The 15,355-nt window shown below is 36.1% G+C and overlaps 2 long non-coding RNA genes across 2 annotated transcripts in view; one reads left to right on the top strand and one right to left on the bottom strand.

Moving 5' to 3' along the window:
* The window catches only part of LOC148127649 (uncharacterized), a 58,853-nt gene that overhangs the window by 992 nt on the left and 42,506 nt on the right, over positions 1–15,355 (top strand). The gene's annotated exons all lie outside the window — the stretch shown is intronic.
* LOC148127648 (uncharacterized) overlaps positions 8,957–15,355 on the bottom strand; it is a 76,497-nt gene continuing 70,098 nt past the window's right edge. Inside the window, exon 3 of the long non-coding RNA XR_015744230.1 lies at positions 8,957–9,356. This is a non-coding gene — a long non-coding RNA (uncharacterized LOC148127648). The remainder of the gene's footprint in view (positions 9,357–15,355) is intronic.

The following is a 15,355-nucleotide window of genomic DNA, read 5'->3' as shown; positions in this document are numbered from 1 at the left end:
TTGCATTTATTTTAAAACTAATTTCCCCCCAGCAAAAAGGATTCTGAAAAATAGATACCGTGACAATTCGTATTCATAGAGTATTTTTCAGCATCGATGGATATTTAACAAATATTTACGGGCTTAGCTGTCTTCTAATCTAAGCAATTTTGTCCTTCTGATCTAAATGGATGATATAATTGATGCTACTTGTAACAGTAGTTCATCAGCCTATCAAATAATTAACTTGCTTGCAGTTTGTGGCCATATGATATTTAGCTTGCTTAATTAAGACACTAGATTAAATAGATACGGTACTTTATTATTGTTGTGATGTATATTAAAAATATTTGTGTTGTATTTGTAATCTTAGTACCATTCTTCTCTATGGTTTATTATTTATTTACACTATTTCTATACTGCTGACTGTTGATAAAATGAAGCCTTTGTTTCATTAACCCTTTCTCAACTGATATTAGTTGTTTATTATGGAAGTATTGAACAGTGGCATTATTAGATCCCATCTTAGGCACAAAGCCAGCCGAGTCACCTTGGGCCAGTCTAGGAAGGAGGCAACAGCAATTCACTTCTGAAATCATGCCAAGAAAACCATAGGAACTAATCCAAGCAGTCCCCAGGAGTCAACATCAATTCAGAGGCACCAACATCTTCAGGATGCAGTTCTCTATTTCAAGTTCATTCTAGCTCAAGTTCTATGTTTATTTTCATAGGAGAAAAGAAAATGCAAAAAGCTTGTAGTATTTTCTTTAACATTGAGCTATTGAAATGGGAAAAAAAAATCAGCTGACTGTTGGAAGAAATTAAATTCAGAAATTTAACTGTATACTGAACAGTAGAACCAATTATCTAGAGCAGGCTTGCACAACATGCAGCCTGCCAAGTAGCCTTGTATGGCCTGCTAGTATTTTTAAAACTACGGTCACCAAAACCACCATCATATGATTAATTACTGTTTCCTCAGTTTAGGGAGATTTACACGTTATTGCTTTAGAAGCAATCCATTTCAAACTTAAATTTGAAAAATGGAGATTATGTTCTTACTTAATTCTCAACCAGAACCCTCATCCTGACAGGTGTTTACATGTATTTCCTCCTCCTGCTGAATACCCATACATACTAAGTTTTTCTTCACCTGAGAATTTGAAAACTGCATAGCTTGTTTATTTCTCCCTCTATCTTCAAGTTAAAGGGGGTCTGAGGTAAAATTAATCCTAAATAATTCCAGTATCTTATGCAAATTTAAAAATCACTGAACTGATTCCAAAATAGTTACATTTGACCAAAAAAAGAAATGTGAAAGAAGAAAAAGGTAAGAAAATAAGTTGGGTAAATTACTTAAAACAAATAAACCATCACACCTAGATATTTTCTATCTTAAAATTGTCAAAGAACCCAAATGTATGGCTGCATTGTTTACTTTCCTCTGTCATGTGATTTAATATTGTATATGCAATTCCTGGAGAATGTCATCCATCAGTTTGAAAGTAAGAATCATTAGTATGGCAACACACCAGATTAAGGTCAGGATACTAACATAGTTCTGACACTCATGCCCAAGTGGGTGAGTCAGGCATGACTTTGCAGACCTGAATGAGTCAAAATGAAGTCAAATGCCATTAAGAAAAACTTGTCATTTGTCTATGATATCAGTCTGATTCTGTCATTGGCTCTGATTAGGTTTTACTGCTCCAAACAGTTGTACAGCAGCAGCTGGAGGCCATGGCTACAAGGGCTTTTGCTCAGGGCTTTTGGCTGGTACACCAATTGTAAGCTTGGTAGTACTGCAAAACTCTGATTCACATACTCATAGTCTCTCAGACTATTGCAATGGGCTGCCTTTGAAGATTATTTGGAAACGGGAGATTCTGTAACAGTTGTAAGTGTGAGGACTGATTGTAAGTCATTTTTGTGCTAGTGTAACTGAACAGTAGCTAAACTAATGGTTATAAGATGACCTTCTGTACTGTATTTTTCACACCAAAATAACATGCATTTCTGAATTGTTTATGGAGGCAGATGTGGAAAAATCATACTTGCATTCCATCCCAAAGAGCCTGCTTGCCAAGATAAACACAGTTGTAAATCTTTCAAAAAAAAAAAAAACCTAACCACAGTTGGAGTTTCTGGAAGAGAAGCTCTCACTATAAGCAGTTCAATTTCCAATTGCTATTCCAATTTCAGTGAAAATATATAATGAATTTCTTCATAAAGTCTGCTAAATACTTATATTGCTGAGCATTCTACAGTAAATAGTGTTCAGAAATCATAAGCTATATCTACAAAGCGGAGTCTGTACATGAGTCACGTCATCTTAAACACCTTAATTTATTGTCGACACACTTTTTTGCAGTTCAACTATAGATTTCTCTGAAATGCTATTTCAGACAAAGGAGAGAAAAAGGTGTGGCTATGAAATGTGGGCCCATAATTTATCTCCATAAAATAGCAAGAAAAAAGGCAAAATGAATTTTCTGTTTATCAATTAATCAATAAAGCAATGAAAATATGAGTAGTCCTGTAAACAGCTAGAGTACTGAGACTGTGAATTAGAATGTTGCCATACCAAATCAGAAGTCCAAACCTATGTTTTGGAGATAGACCAACAGACAGATGGACAGATAGCTAGTTTTCATAATGCTTCCTGAGAGATCAATTAGTTTTTGCAAAAATCTATTTTAATTTTATTTTTTTGCTTTGAAAGCTAACATATACTGTAGTCCTTTATTTCTTCCTTTTAAGAAAAGTCTATGTTTATTCTTTTCTATCTATTGAAATTAAGAGATAGTGAAATTAAATTTGGAAACTATGTTTAAGATTATATGAAAAGTACTCAAGTAAAATACTTTTTCCACCCTGGGATTTCCATCCACATTATATCCCAAAGATCCTTAATTCTTCAGAAAAGATTTTGACAGTACATAGAAGGAAACCATCATTTCCCCTTCTACTGACAAAGTTCTTCCACACACAATGTTACATAGAAGGCTTAACCATACACATATTTCCATGTAATTTGTACTCTCATTGAGCCCCATTGAGATAACTTTTCTAACTATATTGTTTAATATATAAAAACATTTTCAAGAACTACCTATATCTGGTATTCCATTGCTTCTAAGGTAGATCAAAACCAAGTGGAAAATCTTCTGGAGCTGCCATAGGATCTTTTAAATGAGATATTTTTGTGATTTGTTTCATTTCTGTATCTACCATACATAATGTTTGTACTTTAATGGTTTATAATAGAATCTACCATTTGTACTTATTTTTCAAGCTGAAAAGATGGTCAGTATGTTGATAAAAATTTAGTTTTGTGATAAAATAGTCTGAAAACCACTATGCTACAGGCACAGAGGTGGGGAGGAAATTTCATAAGTGGCATTGCAGGGATGTGAAGGTTCCAGAGAACGTTTTATGTAACATCTTGAAATTTCTGGATAGAGTTCCAAGATTGCCAAGGGAATTTTACTTAAAAATCCTTAGCTGTGTGCCAAGAGCAGAAGTCTACCCAGCAATATAGACTGTATAAAAGTCATGGTTTTGGAAGGGCCAAGCTTCCTTCAATTCTAGCTGAAAAGAAAGCAAATGTCTCTATCCATCCATCCTACGTCCAAATGCTTTTATTTTGTGTCAAGATTTGATGGTTCTCATTCCCCCTAACCAATGCCTGATCAACTTGATATAGAAAGTTGGTTTGTGTGTAAGATGAATATCACATGACTATGTGGAATTCTATTTAGTTTTGTTACCTAATACATTTTCTTTTGATTAGATATTTTTTGTTTCTGCATATCCTAAAATAATTTTTAGGTGAGTGCTTGTTCCCATATCAATTCCCACTGTAGACGAGGATTGCACATCACTCCTGTTGTGCCCTAACCATAAACTAGGAATGAACCCATGGACAAATGGATTGAATAGCAAGGGAAAGACTGGCATGTCTATATTCACAGGTAGCCCACAGGTAATTAAAAAAAAGCATGGTTGGTAATAAGCAGGACAACTTGTCTGAATGCCTGTCAGCTTATCACTAGACCAGAAAGGAAATGGACCAGATGAGCTAATTCTACTTCATTATAAGGCTACATTAGCAGACTCTTACAAGCGTGAAAGTACAAATTCCATGTCTCTTTTTTACAGCCTGACAAGAAGTTAGGGCAGACCTTTTCTATGTTTCTTTTTCTATCCATTATGCAGTTGCAGACTACAAATGTACACACAGACACACACACACACACACCTGATATTCCCTAGGCAGAAACTCTTCCCTTCATCCCTCAAGGTTATTCCCACATACTATTACACTGTCACTGCTGGAAATAAGTCAAGACTAATAATTTAAAGATGTGCAAGTTCAGCATATTTGACTTTTTAGTATTCTAACACTTCACACCGATACAGAATTTTCCAAGTATTTTTTTTTTCACAAAGCTCCTCACTTACGTATTTATGTCAATTCATTTCCCACTCCTTATTGTATTAAAGTAAAATAAGTAATCATGACTTTAATTCAATATGTATGGCTGTTAAGTATTTTTTACAACATGAATCTTCCTGTGCACATTGGCTATCATTTGCCTGTTCCAAGTGACCACAAGGATTATTTACTTAATCAGCTTGTGTGTCACTGCAAATATAAATGCAACATTAGGCAAATTACATAGCAGAATTAAAACAAGAAAATATTAATAAAAATAAAAAACAAACCAACATGGTGTTAAAAACATTGGTTCAATATTAACTGTTTTCTCAAGACTGAGCTTTGTTCTTAAACATAGCCACTTTAAACTTTCTTCCTAAAATAGCACTTATAAATGAAAGTTTTGATGACTTACTTATGCAACTTTAAACATTTAATTGGTGATAGATGCTCACTGATTTTAATTGTTAGCTTTTTAAAGTTTTTATAAAGCTTTTGAAGAACTTAAATGGAATAAATATGCTGAAGGTAGATATTTATTTATTTATTTAATTTATATTGCCGCCTATTCTCTCATGGCAATTCAAGGCAGCTTACACAATGTAAAACCATATTTAAAACAAAAATAAATAAAAATAAATAAAAATTAAAAAAAACAATAAAAACTAACAAAAAGAATCAAATTAGTAAAGTACAATAGAACAAAATTTGGAAAAAAAATAAAAAAATAAAAAACCAACTCCCACCCCCTGCCACGATGACAGCAGGTCACACTAGCCATTTGATGGGCTCCATCCCTTTCTGGGTTCCCCAGGCCCGCTGGGGACCTTCACTGGTCTTTAGTGCCTTTTGGAAGAGTGCTAAAGTGGGGGCCTTTCTAATCTCTGGGGGAATGATATTCCAGAAAGAGGGAGCCACCACAGAGAAGGCCCTTCTCCTGGGTCCCACCAGGTGTATCTCCCTCAGGGGTGGGACCCACAAAATCCCCTGCCTAAAATCCCCTCGCTCTAATGGGTCAGGTAGATGTGACTGGCAAGAGACATTCCCTCAGATAACCCAGACCCAAGCCATGAAGGACTTTAAAGGGGACAACCAGCACCCTGAATTGCACCTGGAAGCAAATCGGCAACCAATGCAGCTCCTGCAGGAGAGGTGATACATGTACACACTGGGGTCTGCACAAATCCATGTGGGCTGCTGCATTTTGCACCAACTGGAGCTTCCGGATGCTGTTCAACAGCAACTCAAGTAGACCGCATTGCAATAATCAAGACAGGAAGTGACCAGGCCACGAGTGACTGTGAGTAGGTCCAGGAAAGGGCATAACTGGTGCACAACCTGCAGTTGCACAAAGGCCCTCCTGGCCACGCCCACCACCTGTTATTTAAACAGGAGTTGTGAGTCCAGGAAAACCCCTAGATTAAGCACAGGGTCTGTTTGGGGTAGTGCCACCCCATCCAAGACTAAAGGTGGTAATTCTCCCTGAGCCAACAAACCCCAAACTCAGAGCCACTCAGTCTTTCAACCCATTGTTCCCATCCAGCCCCTAACAGCCTCCAGGCACTGAGAGAGGGAGGACACAGCAACATTTAACTCACCATGGGCCGAGACATACAGCTGAGTATCATCAGCATATTGGTGATACCTCCATCCATTGTGATGGATGATCTCACCCAGTGGCTTCATATAAATGTTTAACAGGAGTGGAGAGAATATCGAGCCCTGCGGAAGCCCGTAAAGCAGTGGACGAGGGCTGGATCTCTCTCCTCCTATCAACACTGAGAGCAGGCATAGAGGAAGGAAGTGAACCAAGACAGCACAAGGCTTCCCACTCCAATCTCCCAAAGCTGCCTCAGGAGAATCCCATGGTCAATGGTATCAAAAGCCACCGAGAGGTCAAATAAATGCAAGGATGGATGCACTACCCCATCCCACTCCTGCTAGAGATCATCCAAAAGTGCAACCAGTGCTGTTTCTATCCCAAATCCAGGCCTGAATTCTGACTGGTAGGTATCGAGATAATCCATTTCATCCAGAAACCTCTGGAGTGCAACCATCTTCTCAACAATCTTCCCCCAAAAGGGAAGATTGGAGACAGGTCAGTAATTATCCAATAGTCCAGCAATGGCTTCTTAAGAAGAGGGCAGACCACAGCCTCCTTAAAGTGCTAGGGCACCATCCCCTCCTGTAGAGAAGCATTAATCACTGCCAGAGTCCACCCGCCTGTCACTTCCTGGGAAGCTTTCACAAGATAACTTTTATCTTAGTCCCTTATCAGTAAAAAAAAATCATGGTTTTTAGTGGTTTCTAGTCAGGATTTGTAATAATGTCAAAAAAATTCTGCCAATAAATCTTAGGTGACTGTTTAAATATTTTTAAGCTGCATTATATCACTTGGACCAATTAAATGAAATTTGAAGGAGTTTTGAATTAACAGAACTTGCAGTGTGATGCCGACACATATAAACATACAATATCCTTTCATATATAATGCTGTATATGGTAATAGGTTGCACAATATGTGAGTCACATAAAAAGTAAGGTTTCCTGCCAACACGTATCAGTCTCTTTGGCACAATTTTTTTATGACAGCCGAAGCTGGCTCAATTATTAACCTTTTTAATATTTTCCCTTCATAGCTTAAAATAAAGTAGTTCTTAGCAAGAAATAGATGTTTGGAACTAATACTATTAATCCAAAATATTCACCCATCTACTAGTAATGCCAACATTCAAATAGGGCACTTCTCAACAGATGATTTAACAGGCCAAAGCATTAATTCTTCAGTGCCTGTTATTTAATTTCTTGATTTACTAGGATTTAGATGATTTTAAAAACAAGACATCTTAAAATATAGGTGAATATCAAGTATAAGTATACAAAACTTTTGTATATGATCTTTAACAATCATGTACATCTAATTGTTTTATAAGTTCATATGAGTAAGATACAATTCATTTACATTTTTAAAAAATGCTTAATTTCATAACTACTTCTGTGAATTCTGTTCCCAGTACTTGTTGGAAAGTATCATTGGTTGGATATGGTGAGCAGGCATAACAGAGAATTCAATAATATTGCCATAGAATCTAAACTGAGTAAAGCCTGAGGCTATATTTAAAGACCAAACTAGATTTATAGAGCATTAGGAAAGATTAAACGTTGATGTGTTGCTGTATATGTCTTTATGTCTGGGCTCCACAACTTCTGGTTTCTCCTGCTTGTGAACCATTGGGAGCTGTACTTCTTTGTTTCCAGACAAGTCAGAATTGGAGTGTTTAATACTTTGCTTGCAAAATATGTTCTTTCCCCACAGACTTAATTGCTGGGGGAGGGGTTCATAATACTCATATACAAAGTGGCCAGATTCTCCACAATAAAAATATAGCCTTTACGTGATATAACTTTTCTCAAGGAGATTATGTAGCTCAACTGCATGAGTTCAACTTTGAGGAGGAACGTGTATTAGATAAGTTCACCACCTTCAGTTATTTGTAGAAATAATAAAAAGTGGGATACAAACAAAGAAATAATTTTAAAGGTTTACTACTCCATTGTTTCACATATGTAGATAGAGGGGAAAGGAGCAATAAAAAAAATCAAGCATCTTCCTTTCCAATCAAAAAAATGCTGCATACCCTTCAATCTCCTATAGGTGTCTAGGCAGAAGATGATTAACAGTCATCATTTCTAGGGTACCTTGATGGATAAAGTTATCCCATATTTCATCTGATAGTTTCCCTGAACTAATCATTAAGCCACATCTTGTATTACCAACTGAAATGAGGCAGCATACACCCATACAGATGTTTACACTGCTGTAGGCAATGGTTTTCATGGCTGGTAGTCTGTTGCTTGACTAGATCTTCAAAGTGAGCTCTCAGGCATGCCATAAAATTAGTCTGGTGATACATGTCTAGGCTATGAATCAGAAGTGGAGTTGCCCCATTTTACCGCTTATCCTCTTGTGTTAATTAGAAATTCTATGTGTATTCAGTCAATGAGGAAGACATCTGGTCTCAAAGAAACATATTGTTCGCATTCAGTGAGGAAAGCAGTAAATTTGCTTGGATTTCCATCACACTTGTTGAGCGTAGAAGTTGTTATACATATGGGCAGGGCTACAGCAACTTCAGCAATATTTACAAGGTCTTAGGGAAGGACTGGTATAGGGATCACTAGTAGTGTTGGATTTTGTTCTTCCTACTTAGGTTCACTAGTTCACTGTCTGGGCTCTTTGGTTTATCTGGGTCACCTCTGGATTCTGATACACAATAGTGGGATTGCAAGACAGTCCATAGATGTACATCAGATTTTGGCCTCTCCTTTGTGGATGGCTGCTCTCAGGCTCTCTGCTACCTGCACTTTCTCTGGAACTTGGCACTTTTACAGTAAGACAGAAAATCCAAATGTGTAGGTAATATACTTTATTGCAGATACAAGCAACCTTCGTAATAGTGAACTTTTACAAAGGTTAAGAATCTAAAGCAATACACATACAAGCACACATACACACATATATACACACATGCACCTGCACATATAAACTCACATTTAAATTTTAAGGTTATTTCTCCTGCTCTTTTGTAACATCCTGATTATATTCCTTTTCTCAGGCTGGCAAGTTGTCTTCATTTGGTTTTGTTTTTACAAAATAGTTATGCTTGGTCTCAAGCTCCTTGTGTCTCACCTTCCAGAGCCTACTATCATAGCTTTTTCTCTTTCTATTCTCAATCTCTCCTGGCCTCTTCCGGAAGCCTCTTCCTTTCCCCTTGTTCCATCTGTTCATTGATGAAGTTTAAAAACAGCTCCATTTTTATCTGTCTGTTCTGATTTCCTGTGAGAAGATATCAAGTGATGGAAGAGAGAAACAGATGACTGGGAGAGTATTTAGCTCCTCAGCTTGTACTTTGCTTCAGTCTTATTCCAAATGGTCCTAAACAGAACAGATGGTAAAAGTGAATGGCAATTCAAAGTAAAATGATAGGTGGAGAGTATCAGGTTATCATGAATGCGTTTTAGTTTTCAGAACCACATCAGTTATGTTCAAGAGTTTTGAAGGAGTTTGTGGATATCAACTTTTCTCTGACCTTTGAGGAATTGTGACGGCCAAGCATAAAGCTAGAGGACTGAGAAAAGCCTTTTTTTCCTGTGTTCAAAAAGAGATTTAAACATTTATTAACGTACAGATAGTCCTTGACTTACAGCAATTTGTTTAGTGACCATTCAAAGTTACAACAGCACTAGAAAAAGTGGCCTATGACATTTTTTCACATTTATAACCGTTGTAGCATCCCACAGAGTGAGTAGCTCTGGGAGGTGTACTAATTGGGAGGTGTACTAAATTCTATGCTGTCCGGAGGTGGATGGCATGGAAATTTAATAAATTAAAGAAAAATACATAAGTAAAATCAATAAGAACATATAAAATATTATTTACATTGCATTATGATCTCAAAGAGAACCTTTATAAGTACATTAGTACATGATGCCAGAAAAAATATATAGAATGTTCAAATGTATGTTGGAAATATGAATAACATGAAGGAGCATTTTATCTTGCTTGGTAGAGATGTAAACAAAAAATGTACAAAAAAAAAGAGAGGCTATGCTGGGTTGAAAGGCTGTGCTAAAGTCAGTTGGTGCAACCTGCCAGGAAAAAAAAATCCAATTCAACTACTAGGGTCCTGAGTATCTGATACGCCCCCTACAAGGAACTCAATTAAGAGACAGCTGAGTCATTCTAACATCATGAAAGATGTACAGCAGACCACACTAAGTGGGCCAGCTCCATTTCTTTTGCATCCACCTTGGTATTTGCACCAGCTAGTTGGTCGCATCTACTAAATGCGGTGAACAAAGTATACATTGATTTCAGCAAACTGACATAAAATTCTAGTTAAAAATGGTGCATCAGCAAAATATGAGCCAATATGATGCAGTTCGGGGAAAAAGCATACTATTCTAGGCTGCATCAATAAAATACAAATATATAATTCCTCTCAGTTCTGTATTGGTTGGACCTCATCTAGATTACTGCATCCTGTTTTAGACATAGCATTTTAGGAAGGACATTGACAAACTGGAGTATGCAGCCAAGATTATAAGAGGCTTCAACGAAAAATATATATATGAGGAACAGTTGGGTATATTCAATTGGGAGAAGAGAAGACTACAGGGAAACATAGTAACTGTCTTCATATAATTAAATGATGTCATAGAATACAGGCTTCAGAACTGCTTCAAAATACAGGAAAGTTTAAATTACAAGGAAGTAGAGTTTGATTTTTTTTTAAATCAATATTACAATTGAACTGATGGCTTCAAGAATCAATTAGAGGTATTCAAACAGAGACTGAATGGCTATCCAGTAAGGACACTATAGTACTGGATTCATAGACTGGACAGAGGGTTGGGCAGCAATCTAAATTTTTAGAAGCAGTAAATCTGTACTGATGGGTGAAGATCTACCAGTGGATCAGATCTTTTCCTACTGCCCATGCATCTCTAAAATCTGTTCCAGAAGGAACGCTTGGAACCAGATTTTGGGGCAGTATGGGGAAATGGAAAGAGTAGGAAACATAATGGAACTCCTATTAACTGTGTTTAATGTTAGATTTAGTGTATCTAGAGCTAACTAAATTCTATTATATAACCCATGTCTCTATGTGTATAGATTTTGTTGCAGTTGGAGAGAGTTTCCTAATTTTCCTTCATTTTCAACTAAATAACAAGGTTGGGTAGTTTTTTTTGTTTTTGTTTTTTTCAAATATGTATCTTTCACTGTTCCAGACCAGATGTACTTTATATTTGGAATGCAAAGTTATAATTTTAAAACCCTTTTGCCAAATACGTATGTTGAGGGGGAAAATGACAAAATTGAGAAATCCTTTCTCTTCTAAAGGAGGAAATATTTGTGTCATTTCCAAAGCCAAAAAGCAAATTTACAAGGGAGAAATATCCCATATTATAGGGAATGTATATTTTGTGATATTACTTTTTTTTTGCATATACAATAGATCTAGATATCTCATATTTTTTTCTTTTTATCCATTTCAGGTTATAAAGAGTGTTAGGATTAATAGATGATTCTTCATTTGTTTTAGAATTATAGAAGTAATTATGATTTTTCATGGAGCAAATATTGTCTATGTTATCTTACAAAACATATCCTGATTGCACTGTGGCCTAATTTCACGATGGTGAATATTCTTAGCAAGAATGCCTTTCCAGTGTATTAACTGCCCCTACAAAGAAGTGTGCAGGAAAAATCTTGTTGATTGTATTAATTCTTTCACTTTTTTGACCAGGTGTGTAAAACTGCATTTTTGTTCACTTAGAGTACATTCATTTCCTTTGAAAGCATCTTTATTATTGTATTGTGTTGTCTTCCAGTTTCTTTGAATCTACATGTTTTATATGAAAATTGTCCATTTTTGTAGCAAATGTGAGCCACAGAACTGTATTTTTTTAAAAAAAATTCAATTATATGATTATTTCAATATAATTAATTTATTGTATAACATCTGTGCCTACCTAACCAACAGTCTCTTCTCTTTTTGGATAAGCAGTAGTATGCAGAGTACAGAAAGGAGAAAGAAATAGTAAGCCAAAGGTATGTAGTGAGTTATGTGAGCAAGCTCATTACATATTTGCAAGAATTGCAGCCAAGGCAATAGAGATAAGAGAAATTTCAGCCCATAGCAGGAATGTAATTTGGGAAAGCTTTCAGACCTGACACTCCCTAGTTCTGTTTAAGGTAAAGATAGAGAGGAGAGAGGAACATTCAGAGTTGCAAGATTATGTTACTGAACTCTAATAAAAGTAGTTTTAGTATTCATGTCTTGAAACTGTTACAGGAATTCTCACTTAGGATCACAGCAGTGTTGGGATTCAATTTTTTTTACTACAGGTTCTGTGGGCGTGGCTTGGTGGGCATAGCAGGGAAAGGATACTGTAAAATCTCCAATCAGAGATGGTATTTGCCGGTTCTCCAAACTACTCAAAATTTCCGCTACCGGTTCTCCAGAACTGATCAGAACCTGCTGAATACCACCTCTGGATCACACATACTAGACTAGAGCTTTAATTCAGATAAAGTTGATTATAACTAAATCCCTTTGAAAGTGCAGTTACCTTAGAAACAGTAGTTTGAACAGTAATTAGCTATGATTAGCTTTAGCTAGAACGAAGTAGAATTGGACTTGTCTGTGCTATGAAGTGCTGTCCAAACAGTTACATGCAAATATATACAAAAATTACATTAAAAGACTGAATAATATAAACCAAGGGTGTCAAACTCGTGTCGTCATGTGATGTATCACAACTTTTTTCCCTTTTGCTAATGGGATGTGGGTGTGGCCAGTGAATGATGCATCCAAGCTGCAGACCGTGAGTTTGACACCCCTCATGTAAACACCCACTCTCTAAGTCTGCATTTTGTATCAAGAATGTCATTGGATATGCATCTTAGTATAGTAAAATCTTTTTTTTACTAAAGAGAATGAATACAGTAACCTTCTTACTGCAGAATACTTGTTATGTAAGCTTTGCAGAAGAACATGCTGTGTGTGTATGTGTGCATGTGTATGTGTGTGCATATGTGTGCATATGTGTGAGTGCTTAGAGAGAGAAACCGGTTTCTTTTTAACATTTGTTTCATAAGTTGACATGTTTGGCTGAAATAAGTCTACTCATTCTTAGCTGTGCTCAGTTTTACTATTGCTGTTTAGGCAAGCACTGATTGCAAAGAGCATGGTTCCACCTTCCATTATCTTATATGAGAACTTAAATTTTATACAAAACATCTCCTTACTGATTGTTATGTAAATTTAGTGATAGGTGACAACTGAGTTTCGATTACCAGCATGCCTGCCTTTTTAGGCTGAAGAATAAGGAAATACAGGATTTGTTTCATGCTCCCATTGTTTTCTATGATGGCACACTCAAATGTATTTGAAGCTTGTTCCACTAAAACAAAAGAACAAACATCTGGAATTATTTTGAAAATGTCTGCTTTATTATGAGCAAAATATTGTTTGTTTGTTTTGTGGACAACTCTTAATGCTAACACAATGCTTAAGTAGTATCACAACATTTCAGTACCTTGGAGAGCAATTGACTCATTTAACATTAAAATGATGGAAATTCTGAACCTATTTTAAAATTAAAACATAAGAAATAATAAGTCTTGACAATAAATTTTCATGGATGCCTTGGAAAGTACTTATCACAGAAGTGAATAGGGTTTTTTAACAGAAAATATTTCAAAAGAATTAAATTTCCTGATATACATACACACATACATAGGAAAACTAAAAAGTTAAAAAAAGTTATTAGTTCATTTGTTGTTGTTATGGTCAACTTACACTGGTCAACTTATGCCCAGTCACTTAGCAACCATTCAAAGTTATAACAGAACAAAAGTACTTACAACATGATTTCAAAGTTATGATCAACACACACACACACACACACACACACACACACTCATCTGATTGTATTCTGAATGCTGGAAACTCTTTTTCCTTTACAACCATTTGTAGGGGCCCACAATTACAGGAATGTGATTTTTTTTGCCAGTTTCCAAGGTTTATTTTTGCTTTCTGAGAGATACTGCCCATTGGATAAAATTGATTCAATTAAAGAAAATGGCATTCATTTAACAATTCTGGCAAAAAATAGCACTGGCACTTAGACTTATATACCACTTTGCGGTGCTTTACAGCCCTCTCTAAGTGGTTTACAGAATCCAGGTATATAATGTCTTGACTTATGACTGCAATGACTTTCAGGCTCAGTTATAGTCATAAATCAAGATTAATTGTCATTCATTAATTCATTTGGTTATATTGAATCCTATAAATTTAGATTTGGTTTAGGGATGTTACTTTAAAAACATTATTTTTACCATTACTTTAAAAATACTACTTTAAAATCACAAGTGCAGAGGTGGTATTCAACAGGTTCTGACCAGTTCTGGAGAACTGGTAACAGAAATTTTGAGTAGTTCAGAGAACCGGCAAATACCACCTATGAGTGGCCCTGCCCCCATCTATTATCTGCCTCCCGAGTCCCAGCTGATCGGCTGGGTCTTCTTTTGTTGCCCTGCACAGGAGAACAGAGCTGGAAAGCAGTTTAATGGGGTGGGGAGGAAATGGGATTTTGCAGTATCCTTCCCCTGGAGTGAGGTGGGAATGGAGATTTTACAGTATCCTTCCCCTGCCATGCCCACCAAGCCACGGCCACAGAACCGGTAGTAAAAAAAATTGGAATCCCACCACTGCATAGGTGCCAGTGTTATTTTAAACTGAATTGGAAAACTAAAACTTCTTGTTTCATTTGGTTATACTCTGACCTACAATTTAGATTTGGTTTAGGGATAATCTTTATTATATTACATATGCACTTACAATGATCAGTAGACCACATTTTAAAATAAATTTTACAGAATCGATACAATAATTATAAATACAATGAAAACAAAATTAATCCTTTGATCTTCCACCATATAACAAACTTATATAATTGGCTTGAAAAACAATTTATCATTCTCCTTCGCTCTGCAATACATACACATAGAGAGAATGTGTGTGTTTCTAGCTAGCTGAAGAACTTAGTATCTCAGAATCCTATCCTTTCCTAGGGAGAAATAATTCATTTTTAAGTAATAAAAGAATTATGAAGTATGCAATCATTATAATCCAAGGTGGCAAAAACAGAAACTAAGAAATCATGAGTTCTAGTCCCACCTCAGACATGAAAGATGGCTGGGTGATTTGGGGCTGGTCATTCTCTCTCAGTCAACCCACTTCATAGGGTTGTTGTGGGAGAACAGGAGGAGGCAGGATGCTTGATTGCTCTGAATTATTTATAAAAACAATAAAGGTGAGATATAAATAAATAAATGTGGTCAGTATTTGCAGATAGTTATTA

The sequence above is a fragment of the Pseudonaja textilis genome, chromosome 1 (assembly GCF_049901715.1).
Source record: "Pseudonaja textilis isolate UNSWEBS1 chromosome 1, rPseTex1.2, whole genome shotgun sequence".
NCBI classification, from domain to species: domain Eukaryota; kingdom Metazoa; phylum Chordata; class Lepidosauria; order Squamata; family Elapidae; genus Pseudonaja; species Pseudonaja textilis.
This window is presented reverse-complemented; position numbering and strand designations above follow the sequence as displayed.